Below are 16,365 nucleotides of genomic sequence, written 5' to 3'. Positions count from 1 at the left end.
TTTAGGAATAAATGGAACTAGGACATAAAAAGAATAAACTGAGTGGTATCCACAGCTTTAAATTTTCGATTTTATGCTTATGACCTTTATATTTTTTTCAATTGTTAAACGATTTGAAGTTCACGAATTGTCAAATTTTACGCGTAATATCGCTCTGAGTGATTATACGAGAAAATATGTGAAATCAAATTTGCACAGGTTTTTACAAGCTTTCTTAAGCTGTTGGATGTTTTACTGGATAAGTTTGTTTTTTTTTAAGGAACTTAAAAAGGATAATTGATAGTAATGTTAGATACTTAAAAAATCGTATCAAACAAAAAAATACGTACAAAAATCCAGCCTGTAAACAAATCTGAACAGTTGGTAGCCTTAGTCGTGAGTCTCTCAAAACGCATTCACGTTTCACAATATAAACCTTCTGCTACGCTCAGGAGATGGATTCTTCACAATGTGGATCATAAGTTTGAGATGTTTTCGAATAATATTTCATCTCACCACCTCACCACTTATCAGCCTTCTCACTCATTTTTCCCAACCTGCACCACGTTTTTCTCCCGCTCGTCCTTCTCTCCAAATTTATATCTCTCCCCTTTTCTCTTCTCTCAAAGTTCTCTCTCCATCACCGTACCAAACAGAGAGCCCCCCCCCGTTGCTCGCGCGAAGCTTTCCCACGTGAGCCGTTTTTTCCCGAGGACCACTTCGGGCGCGGATGCTGCGAGGCGAATCTGTTGTTTCCCTGTCCGGCCCCGTCAGTCAGTGGAGAAACGCCTCTGCGAGTGGTTCGCGATTCGACAGGTTCGGGGAGGAAAGCTTTCGAAATTTTGCGATCGTCGCGAGTTGATTTTTTTGTTTGCTGGAGGTGAAAATCGGGAGAAAAAACGGCTGCAGGGATCAAGCTTTGACAGCACCCATTGATGGTCGTCAGCGAGAGGAAAAGCTAGTTCCGGACGGCAAAGCCGTTGATGGACAGGTGCCTACAAGTTTCTGGTTTTTTTTTCTCTGCTCTCTTAGATTGGTCTTTTGTTTTTGACGGGGGAGGTAAAGGGGGTGATGGTTTTGTCGGAGTGTTTTTTTTCCCCTGAATTTCCCACGGTCATCATTCCCGGTGGCGGTGGTGGTGGTGAGGCAGTGTGACAGTGACAAAATCAACAAACATTCACGCGGAATACCAATTGTGAGTGCTGAATGGGTGGAGGGGAAAACTGGGTCGCTGAGTGTGGGAGGGGTTGTGGTGAGGTGAAAAGTTTTTCCAAGCACACAGTGGATGAAAAGCTTTCTGTTGTATGTTTTACGGTGAGCAGGGAGGGGGAAAGTGTTTGTTTGTTGTTGGGGCGACTCCTAACTTTTCGGTTTTGGGTAATGAATAAAATATGATCGCCACGTGCGCGGTTGGTGGGGGCGTTTGTTTGTGCCAATAACAAGTGGAAATGAAAAGATAACAGGAAGGCTTTGAAAAAAAACAACACTTCTTCCGTTCTGGAAATGGATTTGTATTCAGCAGGGAGACCAAACTCGGCTTGTTATGATTAAATTTAACACTAACCTATGCCGTCAAAATCAACAAGTCAACCCTTGAAGAAGACAAAGTTTCCCAAACCGGATTATGCAGAGTTTACACGTGGTGACCCCACGTGGCACTCGAGCGGGATGGCCAGGTGTGCGTGTGATAATTATGTTACCACGGGTGACCGCGTGGAATTTCTAACCAATCAGCAATTGAAATTCAATTAGTGTATGTGTGTGTGTGTCAGAGTCACGCGTCCATAAGGTTGGAAATCAGCTCGTGGAAGGCTCAGTAATTGAGTTCGCAGCTGCCCTGGGCTGGTGAACGGAAGTGATGGACATATCGCGCCGCCCAACTGGCCACAAAAGTTGCGGACTTGAAAAGGTATGTTTTGGGCGGTGTAACATTGCCAAATTGCAAAACCATCAACACCAATCGGGAGGTGGGTAATTGATGTGGTATTCGAATGCTAATTTTGCGTGGAATTGTCACGTGTGGTTTGCAATTTTCATTGCATTCAAATTTTGATTGATATTAGTTGCTGTGGTATTTTTGTCTGAGAGTAAAGCATTTGTTTATCAAAAAGAATTCGCAAAATAAGGGTTTAATTGATGTTGGTTAAATTTATTGATTGTGGATAGACAATTTAATGCATTTTTGAACTTGATATTTCATTAATTGATGAACAAGGAAACGTGTTTTTTTTTAATTTCAGACCAGTTTTGAGCACACTGTAGCACCAGGAAAAAGATGGGACCATACTTTCTTCGGGTAAAGTTTTAGAACATTTCCTCAATTTGAATACTGAAAAAAAAACGTGTTTGTTATTGTTTACATTGCATGCTCTGCTCTTGTTTTTGTAAATTCAAAGTCAAGGCCAACCACCGAGAGGTTTATTCTACCATTTGATTTTGGTAGAGCTACTCTTTCGGCTTTCTATTATGAAGGTGTGCAGGGTTGCCAGGTTGCCAGATAAATCTGGGAAAGCAAGGTTTTTCAAGTGTCAGCCAGAATAAAGATTCACCCTTCTCTGTTTCAGATATTGACTGATTTTGCCAGGTTTTTCACGTTATGCCCATTTTGAATAACTTTTTGATTAAAATTAACGAATTTTATTGAAAATAAAAAAAAACAAAAAGTGTTTTTCTTAAAGACAATGAAAAAAAATTATAATTTTGAAGCCATAATAAAAAATAATAACAAAGATTTGTTCCAAGAATAACTAAAAATGTTATTAGTCTGTTATTACAATAACAATCCAATAACAAAAAATCATAACGATGAATAACAAATCTTGTTATAAATAACATGGAATGTTATTGGTTAAGTATTGTCAAATATCAAAAAATGTTATTCCCAAGTTATTTCCGTCTGCTAGGGAAGCCTCCCAAAAAGTTGGGACGGTAAATTCATCTCGCTGCTTCTTGGGCATAACTCAATTAATCGGGACGATTCTAAAACTATGCAGAACTTGATTTGGTTAAATTGATTTTGTTTATTCGCGCAAAAAAAAGAACTCAAAATCATTCTTGGAAGTCTTTATTTTAAAGTTCAGCTCACGTTTGAAGGACTTAGATGTCTCACAATATTATTACAAAAAATAATCAGCAAATGCAAATTCTCTCAAACATTTTATTTGTAAGAACTGCTCACGATTCAAAGATTAGAGGAATTCACAAACAACAATAAATAAAAAATGTATATTTAAGAGGTCAGATAACATCTACACATTTTTGAAAACTTGTATTCTATGTTTCAAAATTCACAAAAAAAAATATTATTACTATTGTTTGTTTTTCTTTCGTCCTTTCGATGTTTTGTCGATCGACCCTTTGTCCTCTTCGACTTTTTTTCTATTCGACCTTATGTTATTTCGACTGCCTGTTATAAGTACAAGCAACACACCAAACCAAGCCTCAAATGCTTACAAAAATACTTAAACTGATTTCTCTGGTAAGATTGTACTCTAGATTATCACTTGTTAATTGTAATCAACTAAGTTTATGATTTAAAAACTGTCAATACTTAAGAAATTGTTTGATGACCATTTCAAAAATAACTCGTGATACCGGGAATTCTCACAAAATATTTTTTTTTAAATGTGATTTAGCTCTTTTGTTTGAATTTGATGAAACGGTGATAAGTTTGTACCGTCATCTGGGGCGAATCGGGACTACAGTCTATATAGGGACAGCAGTTTTTAGAGCACTTAAAAGCTTAACATTTGGAAAACGATGCTCTATTTTAGATGGTCTGTGTCTGTTCTATCCGAAACTAATCTAAAATATTCAAATATTGTACAGTAACAAGGCTAAAACAGCTGTCCCAATTCGACTCATGTGTACCGTTTCACCCCAGATTACGGTATTCAAAGTATCAATTCTTATTGAATTTTGATGTGTATTTTTAACTGAAAATTATAATGCTGAGAGTCACCTAAATTACAGAAAAAATATTTCAAGGCAAATTGTATTTATTGTTTTGTCACGCTTCCTTCTTCAAAATCCTCTCAAAGATTGTGAACCCCAATTTTTAAATATTTTATTTAGAATGGTTCAAAAAAATTGCCAAAATCTCGCTCGATATGAAAAGATTCGTGGCAAAATATAAGGTTAACCTTGAGCTTAACATTGGTGATAAAATAAATTTTCTTGTTTTATGATAATATATCAAGTTATTTAGTTAAAATTGCTGCTTGCATTTATTTCGACCATAAATTCAGCCGTTGCATAAAAATAAAGTGACGAATGACCTCTCTAGGTTAAAGTCACGTTAATAAAATAAACAACAACAACATAAAAATAATTTTATTAATCAGAGCCACTTTCGATAGTTCAATCAACCTGGAAATTGTCATGATGTTTAATAATGAATTCTCAGTACCCGGGAAATTTGTGCGAAAAATCTCGTTTCCCAGAAGCTTCTTTGACAAACGTCGTAACTTAATAAAGATCTGTCTGGTGCATACGATAACAATAAAGATTGCGAACAATCTGGATGGCCAAGGTTAAATCAATATCTGGAAAAGAAGATAATTTCATGGCTTACGGATACAAAGACAATACGGATACAAGTGTTGGCTTTCGGATACAAGTGTTTAATTTCGAACGCATCAACCGGAATTTTCATGCACTTCCCAGAAGCTACACAGTAAAAAAATCATCTTTTATGTCAGAAAAAATGAGTAATTTCACCTCTGAATATGTGTAATTCTACCACTTTTCTGGTGTAATGTCACTTTTTCAGTCTAAATTGAGGTAAAATTACCTCATAAAAGAGGTAATATTCAACTTTCCAAAATTACACCTTCAAAATATTCACAATTCTTTACTGTGTATCCTGAAAATTTGGTCTTATTTGGTTAAGGTTTAGTTGCTCCAGGTTTGATCTGAAGTTAGAATGAAGTCAATCAATCAATTAATTAATTTAAATGATTTATTTTATGCTTTTTAACTTTTCTTCTAGAAAGTTTTCCTCGACCTTATAAAATTTTCTCGTTTTGAGATTTTCTTAAAGGTTTTGATCCAAGGAACAACTTTGTAGAAAATCGCAAAACGTTAGGAATTGATACAGGTTATTTTTTTGAGCATGTTTTGAAATTTTGCCGAAAAAAGTGAACTCCAAAGAATATTATGTATCTTTTCGAGACCAATTCCTAGCGCTTTGTGATGTTCTACAAAGTTGTTCTTCAGATTAAAACTTATTTAAAAAAAATTAAGAATTGGAAAATTTGATAGGGTTTTCTGATCAAAACTGGAGCAACTAAACTTTAACCCGAGCAGACGGAAAAAACTTGGGAATATTTTTTTTTTATATTTGAACATACAAGGCCAATAACACTTTATGTTATTTATAATAAGATTTTTTGTTATTGAATTGTTATTGTAATAACAGACTAATAACATTTTTAGTTATTCTTCGAACAAATCTTTGTTATTAATTTTTGTTATTTTAACAACTAATCCGATCATCCCAATAACATTTAGAGTTATTCTTCCATAACAAAAAATGTTATTCCAAAGTTGTTTTGGCTTTCAACCAATATCAGACCAATAACAAATTTTGTTACGATAAAATAAACTGTTATTAAACCCTTATGCAAACACTGATTTTTCATTAAGATTCCATAACACTTTCTGTTATTTTAACAACATTTGTTATTGAAATGGCATGAATTTTGTTATTGCCGTCTGCCTGGGAACCTAATGAGCTCCAATTTTCAGGCTAGCTTCTAGGGTCACAGTACATTAAAGTTTCGTTTGATACGTTTGAAATTAAACCCTTTGTCTTTTCCATACATCAGTGAACCGCGGTAATGATTATGTAACTTGAATCCATCATCGTCTGATTTTCCAGAAAGATATCCTCAAACAAGGTTTCTCTCGCAACAATATCCATCTCTATACAAGCGCCGTAATATATTCCCTTTGCGTAACTTTACAAAGGATTCAATAATGACAGCTCATTTTTTCCTCCCTTACCCAGATGTGAAAGCATTTCCCGTTTCTTTCCTCTGTTACGCATCATCGATGTGATTGAAGTGCACAGAACCAGACGGGGGCTAGTTTTGCCCCCGGCGGGCTTGGGCCACTCTTTGTCACGAGGGGACAATATAGAGCGTTGGGTCCTTTGTTGCGAGAGGCCAATCAGTGCAGATCGATGACGCGAACCAATCGGAAATATTATGCGCTCTTTCCTGTGATTGAGCTGACACGCCAGCTGGATTGTTGAAGAGAATAGTAGATTGAACAATTTTAAAACAAATCAAGGCCAAATTAGTTTTGTATGATCTTGTCAAATCTAATAAAACAAGCACTCCTTTTTGTCCCTGATAAAAAAAAAACAATGTTTTGTCCCTGTAGACAAAACAGACCAAAAATATGAGAAGAAATGCTTGCTTTTCTGAAGCCTTTCCATCCTTCAAGAGTGTCCTGAGGCCACAAAATCTGTACTCATCCCTTCCGAACAGCCGGGAGGTGGTGGCAATCGAATACACCATAAATGAATGCTGACATGCCATTATTCCCGCCACCGTCACCACCACATCAGACAGGATGCAAGCCAGTCAAGAAGCCAAGCCAAACCGGGTCTGGAGGTGCTTCTGGGGCTGAGAAAAGGACGCCAACGAGGACGAATGAGCTGCTGGCGTCTGCGTTTTCTCCTTCCATATTTCTGACGGTGTTGGCATTTTTTTATCCTTTCTCATATACCGGCGCGGCTTGGCGTCCTCTTTTTTATAGTATCATCGCTCATGTTATGGGTAAGCGTGGTTGCCTGTTCAGCAGGCCCAACTCGCGCGACAGTGAACACTCCTTCAGCCAGGAGCACTTGACTATAGGCACAGTGAGTCTGGAGGGAGAAATTTACTGATTTAATGAACAAATTATTTTTTTTTGTTTTTGTATTAATTTCCAAACATCATAAAACTTAAATTTGGATCCAGAATCTCAATTCCTTTTTAACAAATTGGAAAAGTCAGATTTTCTTTCATTGTCGGTAGTTTGACAATATTCAAATCACTGCAATTTTTAGACTAATTCTTACTGCCTTTCGTTATGTTAAGCTAGTCTATCATAAGTGGATTAATGAGCAAATCTCTACCAAAACCGGAAATGGATTTTATTAGATTTGTTTTATTTGGCTCAAAACTTGTGAGACCTTTTCTATAATTAACGAAGCCATTTTGCGTAAGCCTCCATCAGTGCGTTTCGGGAAGACTGGTCTCCATACAATTTTGACAGCTGTCCATATAAAAATAGTACGTAAATATTCTAAAAATCTGTAATTACTGTAATTACTTTGTTAAAATAATTAATGGCTTGAACTACTTAATTACTGTAATAACATAAATACTTCAACAAAAAATATTGTTTAATATTAAACAAATTGGAATATTTCTTTTTCTGGCTCTAAACAAAGTATTGAAATGAAATTGTTTCAATATTGTTCACCGGATAATTCTTTTAAAAATGAAAACGAAGTTGACTTTATAGCTGTCGGCCACCATTGCTAGTACCAACCACTAGTGTCTTCCTTTTAACTACAAGGACTTCGCCGCCCTGGGCTCCTAAGTGTTTGAGTACGGCACGGAGCGACGGCGCCGGATACCCATATTTACACATCGAATTTTAGAGCGCCCGCCGTGGGATTCGAACCAGCAACCTCTGGATTGTGAGTCCAGTGCGCGGTCCAATTGATCCACACGGGCGGGACAAAATTAAGTAACAAAAAAACCCTGATTATCAAGAGAAGGACTGGAAGTAATAATTTGTGTTTGAAATTCTATATTGTGCTTGTTTGATGTTATTGTACAAACATAGATTATGTAATATTTACTACAAATGGCTTCATCCATAAAGTACGTCACGCCAAAATCAGCCAAAATTTACCCCCCTCCCCCCCTTTGTCACGCTTTTCCTATACTTATAACATGCAATGTCACACTTGCTCAGACCCCCCCTCCCCCCTAGAGCGTGACATACTTTATGGATGACGCCAAATGTTATTACATTGAAAATCGAACCTAAAGCTTCCGAGATATCGTGAGTTGAAAGGTGAGGACACATTTAAGGGTACGAAAAGAAAACCTTGAATTATGTGCCATGGTTTTTACATTTTACTGAAAACGTGATGTTTATCGCATCATATACCAATAATAATAAAATAATAGTATTTTCGTTTTTTTAACAAACATCTTTTTTTTATTATAAATACTTTTAGTGAAAATAAAAAAATAAAAAATGGGATTTATTCCGTTTTTTTACATAAGAGAAGAAAAGACAAAGTTTCATCCAAAACTTAATAAATAGTCTAATTTAGGTGAGGAAAAAAAATGCAGATGAAAAATTGCGATATAACGCTTATTTTGATTCCTGTTTCTGGATATAAGCTAAATCTAACTGCCGACTTAAACAATAAAAAATATGTCAAAATTTGAGGTTTAAAACTGTGTTTGAAGAAGTTTTCTAAAAGTATGTATTGATTTTAATATTGTATTCAAATCTTAATAAATTATCAACATGTTTAATTTTTAACTTTGTTTCAAATTTGTTTGCATAGCATCGACATTTCGAAAATTAAATGCTAATTTTGAATGCTTATTAATGATTTTTGTTTGTCGTTTCCTTTAATGCAAGGCCTTATCAAAAATTTTCAGGAAATTATCTCAGCTCTCCAAAATATTTTTAAGGATTGTTTGTCAATTTTCGGAGATCATGAAAAATCTCATTTTTATTGAAATATACTTTTAAATGGCTATCACTTGAAAACTGTGCTTTTGTCAGTGTATAATAAATATAATAAAATGATTCGTTTATCAAATTACAATTTTCAACAATTTAAATTACTTTAATTATTCAATAATAACTTTTATTAATTACTCTAAATAGTTCAAATTACCATACATTATACACCAATTTATTGATTACCGAGTTACCATGCAATTGTTAATTATTTAATAGGCTGAAGCCTTGCTGGAAATCCTTGGGTATTCATGAGGACTGTTCAGTAGCCTGTCCCATTTTGAGGTCATGTCGAGGAATTTCAGGTGCTCACTTCTTAAATGATAGATTATGATGTTAGGAACAATGTTTTCTTAGACAAGAAAAAATAATAAAATACTTTCTCGCACCCCCTAGTCGATTTACTGAAAAAAGTCACTTTTTTGAACAAATTTTCTAAAATCGCTTGGAATCAATACAAAAACTGTTTCGATCAGGTGTGTATTATCTTCAAACGATAGGTTTTTGTCCATAGATTAAGATGCACTATCAATATTGGACCAAAATTTAAGTTTTTGGACTCTCCCAGGCGGATTTGTGTCGAAAAAATCGCATTTTTTCGAAACTTTTTTCAGAAATGTTCATTTAATTTAGGGTAGCCTATTTTTCCCAGTGAAACCAATGCATGCAGCTTGTAGGAAATTTCATGGCGAACATTTTTCCCTCTGAGATAATCCAATTTCGACACTCCAGAGCCGAGATATTTGAGTTTTAGTGAGGAAAAAAGTGCCAATTTTCAAAATTTCTCAGAATTCAGAAGCAAGGCCTACTAATTACACGATGTAGCAAGCATATGTCTCAAAGGTCAGGGTATGCTTTTTTATAGTAATTTTGGCCGCTGAATCCGAATCTGAAATCAAATTTCGTGTAAACAGTGATGTTTTGGAGCTACACTCTTTTGGAATGTTATTTGCGTGTTTAAGAGGCAGTTTTTGTAAATATTGCTCGGTTTGTTCTAGAGGTCGTATCGAGGTGCTCCGATTTGGATGAACTTTCAGTGTTTGTTTGTCTATACATGAGATCAAACTCATGCCGAATATGAGCCCTCTACGACAAAGGGAAGTGGGGTAAAACGGGCATTGAAGTTTGAGGTCCAAAAAACATAAAAAATCCTAAAATTGCTCGCATTTTAGTAAAACTTCATCAATTCCAACTCTCTTAGATGCATTCGAAAGGTCTTTTGAAGCACTTCAAAATGAGCCATAGACATCCAGGATTGGTTTAACATTTTCTCATAGCTTTTGCAAATTACTGTTAAAAATGTTTTTTTTAAACCTCAATATCACCTCCGTGTACGCACGAGTGCAAGCAGCAGTCAAGTGCTCAGTGCTCCATCGTTTTTTTCGAAATTTTTCGCCGTAATTTACCGTGATTAGCCGCGAGTTTGCTCCAACAGCATGCCAAGGGCCGGCCGTGGCCGTGGCAGTTCGAGTGCGGCCTCGAAAAACCCGCGAAGTTCGTCTACCGGCCGTGTGCAAAAAGGTAAACAAACCAACGCCGCGTCGTCCGCCATCGCGCCGGGGAGTGTGTGCGCCAAAGGATTTGACCCCAAGTTATTACACCCTAATTACCGTGTCAAGGGCCGCAGCCCTATAAGGCTCCGTTCAGCTACTTCCGGCAATCTGTCGACCGATGGCGCTTCAATATCCGCCAACATTCCCACTAGTAACAAGTTCGCGAGACTGAGTGACGAGGAAAGCAGCTACAACAACACCGACGGTAGCACTACCGACGACGACGACGACCATGGTCGTGCACGGAAGAAAGTGATTTCGCCAAAAAAAGTAATTACTCCAAAGGAACGACGACCACCACCAATTTTCGTTTTGGACACGTTGGCGGACGATGTTGACGAGCAGCTGGAAGGCCTCGTGTACTGCCTCAAAATAGGTAAATCGTCAGTGCAAGTGTTCACGTTTGACCAAAAGAACTTCGACCTGGTTGTGGAGAAATTGAAGCGTAAAAGCTTCAAGTTCTACACATTCGACCCCGTGCAGAAGACAGCTGTTAAGGTCGTCTTGCAGGGGTATCAAGACCGCCCGATCTCCGTCCTCAAGGAGCACCTCTCGGGTGTCGGAATAACGCCGCGTGACATAAAAGTCCTCTCGCGGAAGACAACAGTAACAGGTACACACACCCTGTACCTGTTGTACTTCGACCGCGGCACCGTCAAAATTCAAGACCTGCGGCGGACTAAGGCGTTGGACGGTTTTTGGGTAAACTGGCGGTTTTACTCCAAAAATCCGACGGACGCAGCGCAATGTCACCGTTGCCAGAAATTCGGCCACGGCTCGCGGAACTGCAACCTCCAGCCCCGCTGCGTGAAGTGCGGTGAGTCACACCTCTCGGAGGTGTGCGCACTGCCACGAAAGGCGGACTTGGGGGAAAACGCAGAACAAACCAAGCCGCGCGTAAAGTGCGCGAACTGCGGCGGTAACCATACCGGTAATTACCGCGGATGCGTCGCGCGCAAGTCCTACCTCGAGGAGCAGGAAAAGAGGAAGAAGAAAGCAGCAGCGTCCCACCCTCCTCAGCGAAGTACGAGTGCAGCCGTTCCTGCAGCTGGCCAGCGAACGGTTCCAGCGGACAACTCAGCGTTCCCTCCTGGCTGGGGGCGATCGTTTGCCAGCGTGGTCGCTGCCGGCAGCGGCAATGCGGCCCAGCAAGAAGTGACCGGGGAAGATCTCTTTACCCTGCCGGAGTTCTTTGCTCTCGCGGGGGAGATGATGACGCGGTTTCGGAGCTGCCGTAACAAGGCGGAGCAATTTCTAGCCCTCGGGGAATTAATGATTAAGCACATCTATAAAGGATAAGGAAACTGTGATCTAGTTTTAAGCTTTCTCTATTTCTATCCCCTTTTCCTAGCAAGTTTAGTAAGTTTTTTTTTCTTAATTTTTCTTACTCTTGGCAACACCTTTATTTACAAGCAATAACTGTTCCAAAATGGATTATGATGTAACACACAGCTGAAAGGAACTCCAAAACTCTGTTTTGTACCTCAAAAGAACTTATTGTATCTGATTATTCACCAATAAAACCGAATTTGAATTTGAATTAAACCTCAATATCTTTTTGCAACAGCCAGCAACACCCATACTCTTTTAGTTCTAAAGTTAGGGAATTTCATGGACTATAAGCCTACGGTAATAACTTTTTGGCCAATCGCAGTTTTCTCATAGTTTTTCGATTTTTCTATAACAAACATTTTACAACGTTAGTTATTGCCCTGTAGGCATCCATAGCGGTACTTTTTAGTCTCACTTTTGTCATATTCGAAATCCTCGGAAAATTCAAACTTCAATGCCCGTTTTACCCCACTTCCCTTTGTCGTAGAGGGCTCATATTTGGCATGAGTTCATCTCATGTATAGACAAACAAACGCTGAAAGTTACGACCTCTAGAACAAACCGAGCAATATTTACAAAAACTGCCTCTTAAACACGCAAATAACATTCCAAAAGGGTGTAGCTCCAAAACATCACTGTTTACACGAAATTTGATTTCAGATTCGGATTCAGCGGCCAAAATTACTATAAAAAAGCATACCCTGACCTTTGAGACATATGCTTGCTACATCGTGTAATTAGTAGGCCTTGCTTCTGAATTCTGAGAAATTTTGAAAATTGGCACTTTTTTCCTCACTAAAACTCAAATATCTCGGCTCTGGAGTGTCGAAATTGGATTATCTCAGAGGGAAAAATGTTCGCCATGAAATTTCCTACAAGCTGCATGCATTGGTTTTACTGGGAAAAATAGGCTACCCTAAATTAAATGAACATTTCTGAAAAAAGTTTCGAAAAAATGCGATTTTTTCGACACAAATCCGCCTGGGAGAGTCCAAAAACTTAAATGTTGGTCCAATATTGATAGTGCATCTTAATCTATGGACAAAAACCTATCGTTTGAAGATAATACACACCTGATCGAAACAGTTTTTGTATTGATTCCAAGCGATTTTAGAAAATTTGTTCAAAAAAGTGACTTTTTTCAGTAAATCGACTAGGGGGTGCGAGAAAGTATTTTATTATTTTTTCTTGTCTAAGAAAACATTGTTCCTAACATCATAATCTATCATTTAAGAAGTGAGCACCTGAAATTCCTCGACATGACCTCAAAATGGGACAGGCTACTGTTCAGGCACATGAAAAAAAAACTGCCTATTTCTTTATTTTTATTTTTTTCAAAAACTTTGTTTCCCAAAATTTATATTTTTTATTTTCGAGATTTTTTATTTGTTTTAGAGGACCAAAACCCACAACTGTTAAGACATAGTGAAGTATGGTCAAAAATGTTGCCCTTAAGTTATGACTTTTTTTCATAAATAACATTTTTTAACCTAATTTTGTTATGTAAATTTGAATTTGCAATCTAAAAGTACAGTTAGGGGAAAGTGGGGCAAGTGTAACAAGCTAAGGAAATGCTCGTTATAACCCATTAAAAAGTTAAAAAATCTGTCGGATTTTATTACAATCATCTTATTCTAGGTCTTGACTAAGACTTTGTTAGAACAAGTTTTAAAAAAAATCCTGTTTTTTAACGTAAAAAATTGATTTTAAATTTTTTGATTTTCCGTACGTTCTACTCAACAAGTGGGGCAAGACGAACTACCCGTTGGGGCAAGAGGAACAATGCATAAAAAACATGTTAATTTGCTAACATTTGAACTGTTATCACTTAGATACATCAGATTAGAATGTATTTGAAAGGTTTCTTCCATTTTCAGATTAAATAATAACATTTTACTAAAAAATTTATCGTTTTTACGAAAAAAAAATATTACTTAGATGATAAATAGTAAATTTTCATAATATCACTATATTTTGCATGGACAATTTTTTTTTAACAATTGTTTATCAGTTTTTAAGTACTTTCATGTATTTATTTCCCCAAAAAATATGTTGTTGCAGCAATTCGTAATTTTTTCCATACTAAAAGTCCATATGGTACACTTGCCCCACCTGAACAAGATTTTTTAAAAGTTCTCAACAAAAATAACCAAAAGTTAAATCATACTTTGTAATAGGTGCATCTGATCTAGGAAAAATAGCATTACGATCAAATGAGCCTTAAAACAAACTCTAAGCCTTATTTTGTACTTTCCAAATATTATAAGAAAACAAAGGTTTTGAAAAAAACTTCATTAAATCTATGCCCCGTGGCGTTTACGTCGTTTTGGCGGTTATGTGGTAGTAGAATCAGCTAATTGCATTGCTAGCAACAATTCCTCATTATGGAAATTATCAAAATTGTAAAAATTACGGCCGTACGAGTGATTGTTCCTCTTGCCCCATATGGTCGTCTTGCCTCACCTTCCCCTATTTTGACAAAGTGCCTTGTTTTCAAGATATAGCCACCAAAAGTTCGATTTCAGTGAAATATTTGCAGTTTTTCGTTTTTTTAATGTAGTACCCTAGTAACATTTTTAAACTTTCAGGTTTTATCATGGTTCTGAAAACTCTCATACAGCCTAAATAGGCTTTTATGGCCTACTTAAAACCTAAAATGTTACTAGGGTAACCAAGAGTGACCATTTCTGAAAATATTATTTTGAAAAGTTCAGAAAATTTCCTATAAAATTGTCTTAGAGGCATTGAAGATTGGTCCTCTGGTTGTTGAGATACAGCGGTTTAAAGTAAAAGAAACAGGGAAATTGGAGTGTTCTAAGTCCAACCCAATCAACCCTCCATTTTCTGATTTCTTTGAAAAGTAATGGTCTGATTTTCAATGTTAAAAAATGAAACATTCGTGACATTTTCTGATATTTTTGAAAACAATATTTTCAATTTTTTGAATTAGACTTACATTTATAAAGGGCGTTTTTTATTCATTAAATTTACAGATTGCATTGTATACCAATCAAAAGCTAAACATTCATCATAAGAACATTCAACTGTATTCGTGGAATTATTTTTTTAAGTTGTCTTTATTAACGAGCCTTTCATTCATGTTGAATTGAACAGCATTGTTTTTTTTTTTTGTTTAGACATTTTTTGTTGTGCGGTGTAATAAATAGCTTCAAAATATGACTGAAAATAAATGAAAAACTACCAGGTATATTGGTATTTTCAAAATTCAAAATATAGAAGGAAGTAATAAATAATACAAAAGATGTAGAATATATTGTTAAAACAAAGTCTTTAAAATCATTCCCTGTACACTGTAACAACTGGTTACCAGAGGGTTAACCTACTCACAACCACGACTCATTCTGGCCACCGAGTGTCACTGTGTGTGCAATCTGGCATCACATTTCACTACGTAAGAACCGCTGCCGCCGCCACCAAGCCACGGCGTCGTGACTGCTGACTGGAAGGACTTCATCAACGTTTCAATCGTTGCCACCAGGCGGAACCAACCGTCGTCGTCGTCGTCGGTGATGATGATGCTTGGGTGGCACTTTTCCACCTTCCTTCTCTTCCGACTTTTCCAGCGTTTCGCGTAGGGAAAATTGTTGTTATAACTCCCTCCCTTGTGCCATGCCTGCATGTTGTTTATTATGACCAGGCTGAACCACCACTGTTTCTGACGTCGTAACGAAGCTGGTTTTTTTCCTCGCTCTCTCCAGTGGAGTTCTTAACCCTTTTGACAACTTTTCTTCCCCCACTCTTTTCTTGCCATGCACGACTGCGTCGGAATGCCTTGGCGGGAAGGGATTTTTTTTTCCTCTGTAAATTATAAGTTTGAATAACTCGCAGAACCTGAACCCGGGGATTGAAAGCATAATGTGCACAGACGGTTTGAAAGGCCTGGGAAATTGTTAAGGAACCATCGTCAAAGAGCGGTGCTGTGTGGTGTGGCTTTTGATTGAAGGGATCAATGGAAATAATGGGTGGTGTTGTATTTGAATGGATTTCTATGGTATTTATTGCTGTGAAAAGAAAATATGTTTTTAATTGACGAAAAAACATATTTAACCTTCGGGAAGTCGCGTGTTTTCGCCTTTCTTACAAGTGCCCTTACAAACTGTGTACAAAGTAAACGTACGCGACCTCCGGTGGGTTAACTGAAAAAAAAATGCTGTGAACAGTTCTTTTCGACTTGTTTTATTCATTTAAATAAGTAGAATTAAAAATGCTAAGAAATTTGTCAAAATGATGATCTTGAAATATCTGGAAAATGATAGTGAAAAAAACCGAGACGATGCCGTTGCAATTGATTTTCACGACCTTGTTAATTTTTTAGCATTCGAAAAACATATATTTTTCAGCAAATTTCAACTTAAAACGTCGATGATGCTTTTGAAAGTCATTTTGTTTTCAGAAAATTCAGCCAATTTTGCAGAAGAATTACGCTTCTAAACGATTTTGTGGCTAGTGCTTTGTTAAAATGAGAGGTTTGTTTTACCGGAAAAAAAAACATTCTTTTTTGATAAGCGACAGAATCTGTTTTTTTTTCTTCACAGCAAAAAATCCGATCCAAACACGAATTCAAAATAAAAAATGTTGCATAAAGTACATTAAATTTTCATTAAAATTATTTTTTAAATTTATTTTTTAACTTTTTCTTATGGAAAATACTTTTTTTCAGAATTCTAATTGCATCGATTTGATGATGGGCGTCAAATTTTACACTGTAGTCACT

The 16,365-nt window shown here is 36.8% G+C and overlaps 1 protein-coding gene across 2 annotated transcripts in view; it reads left to right on the top strand.

Annotated features, from left to right (window-relative positions):
- The first annotated feature begins 760 nt into the window (after positions 1 to 760).
- The window catches only part of LOC120430152 (uncharacterized), a 323,078-nt gene continuing 307,473 nt past the window's right edge, over positions 761 to 16,365 (top strand). For both annotated transcript variants that reach the window (XM_052708333.1, XM_052708332.1), the window contains exon 1: positions 761 to 970. The gene's annotated coding sequence lies outside the window, so the exon portion shown is untranslated. The remainder of the gene's footprint in view (positions 971 to 16,365) is intronic.

This window comes from Culex pipiens, chromosome 2, assembly GCF_016801865.2.
Source record: "Culex pipiens pallens isolate TS chromosome 2, TS_CPP_V2, whole genome shotgun sequence".
Classification (NCBI taxonomy): Eukaryota; Metazoa; Arthropoda; class Insecta; order Diptera; family Culicidae; genus Culex; species Culex pipiens.
Note: the sequence above shows the minus strand (reverse complement) of the source record. Positions and strands in the feature narration are given on the sequence as shown.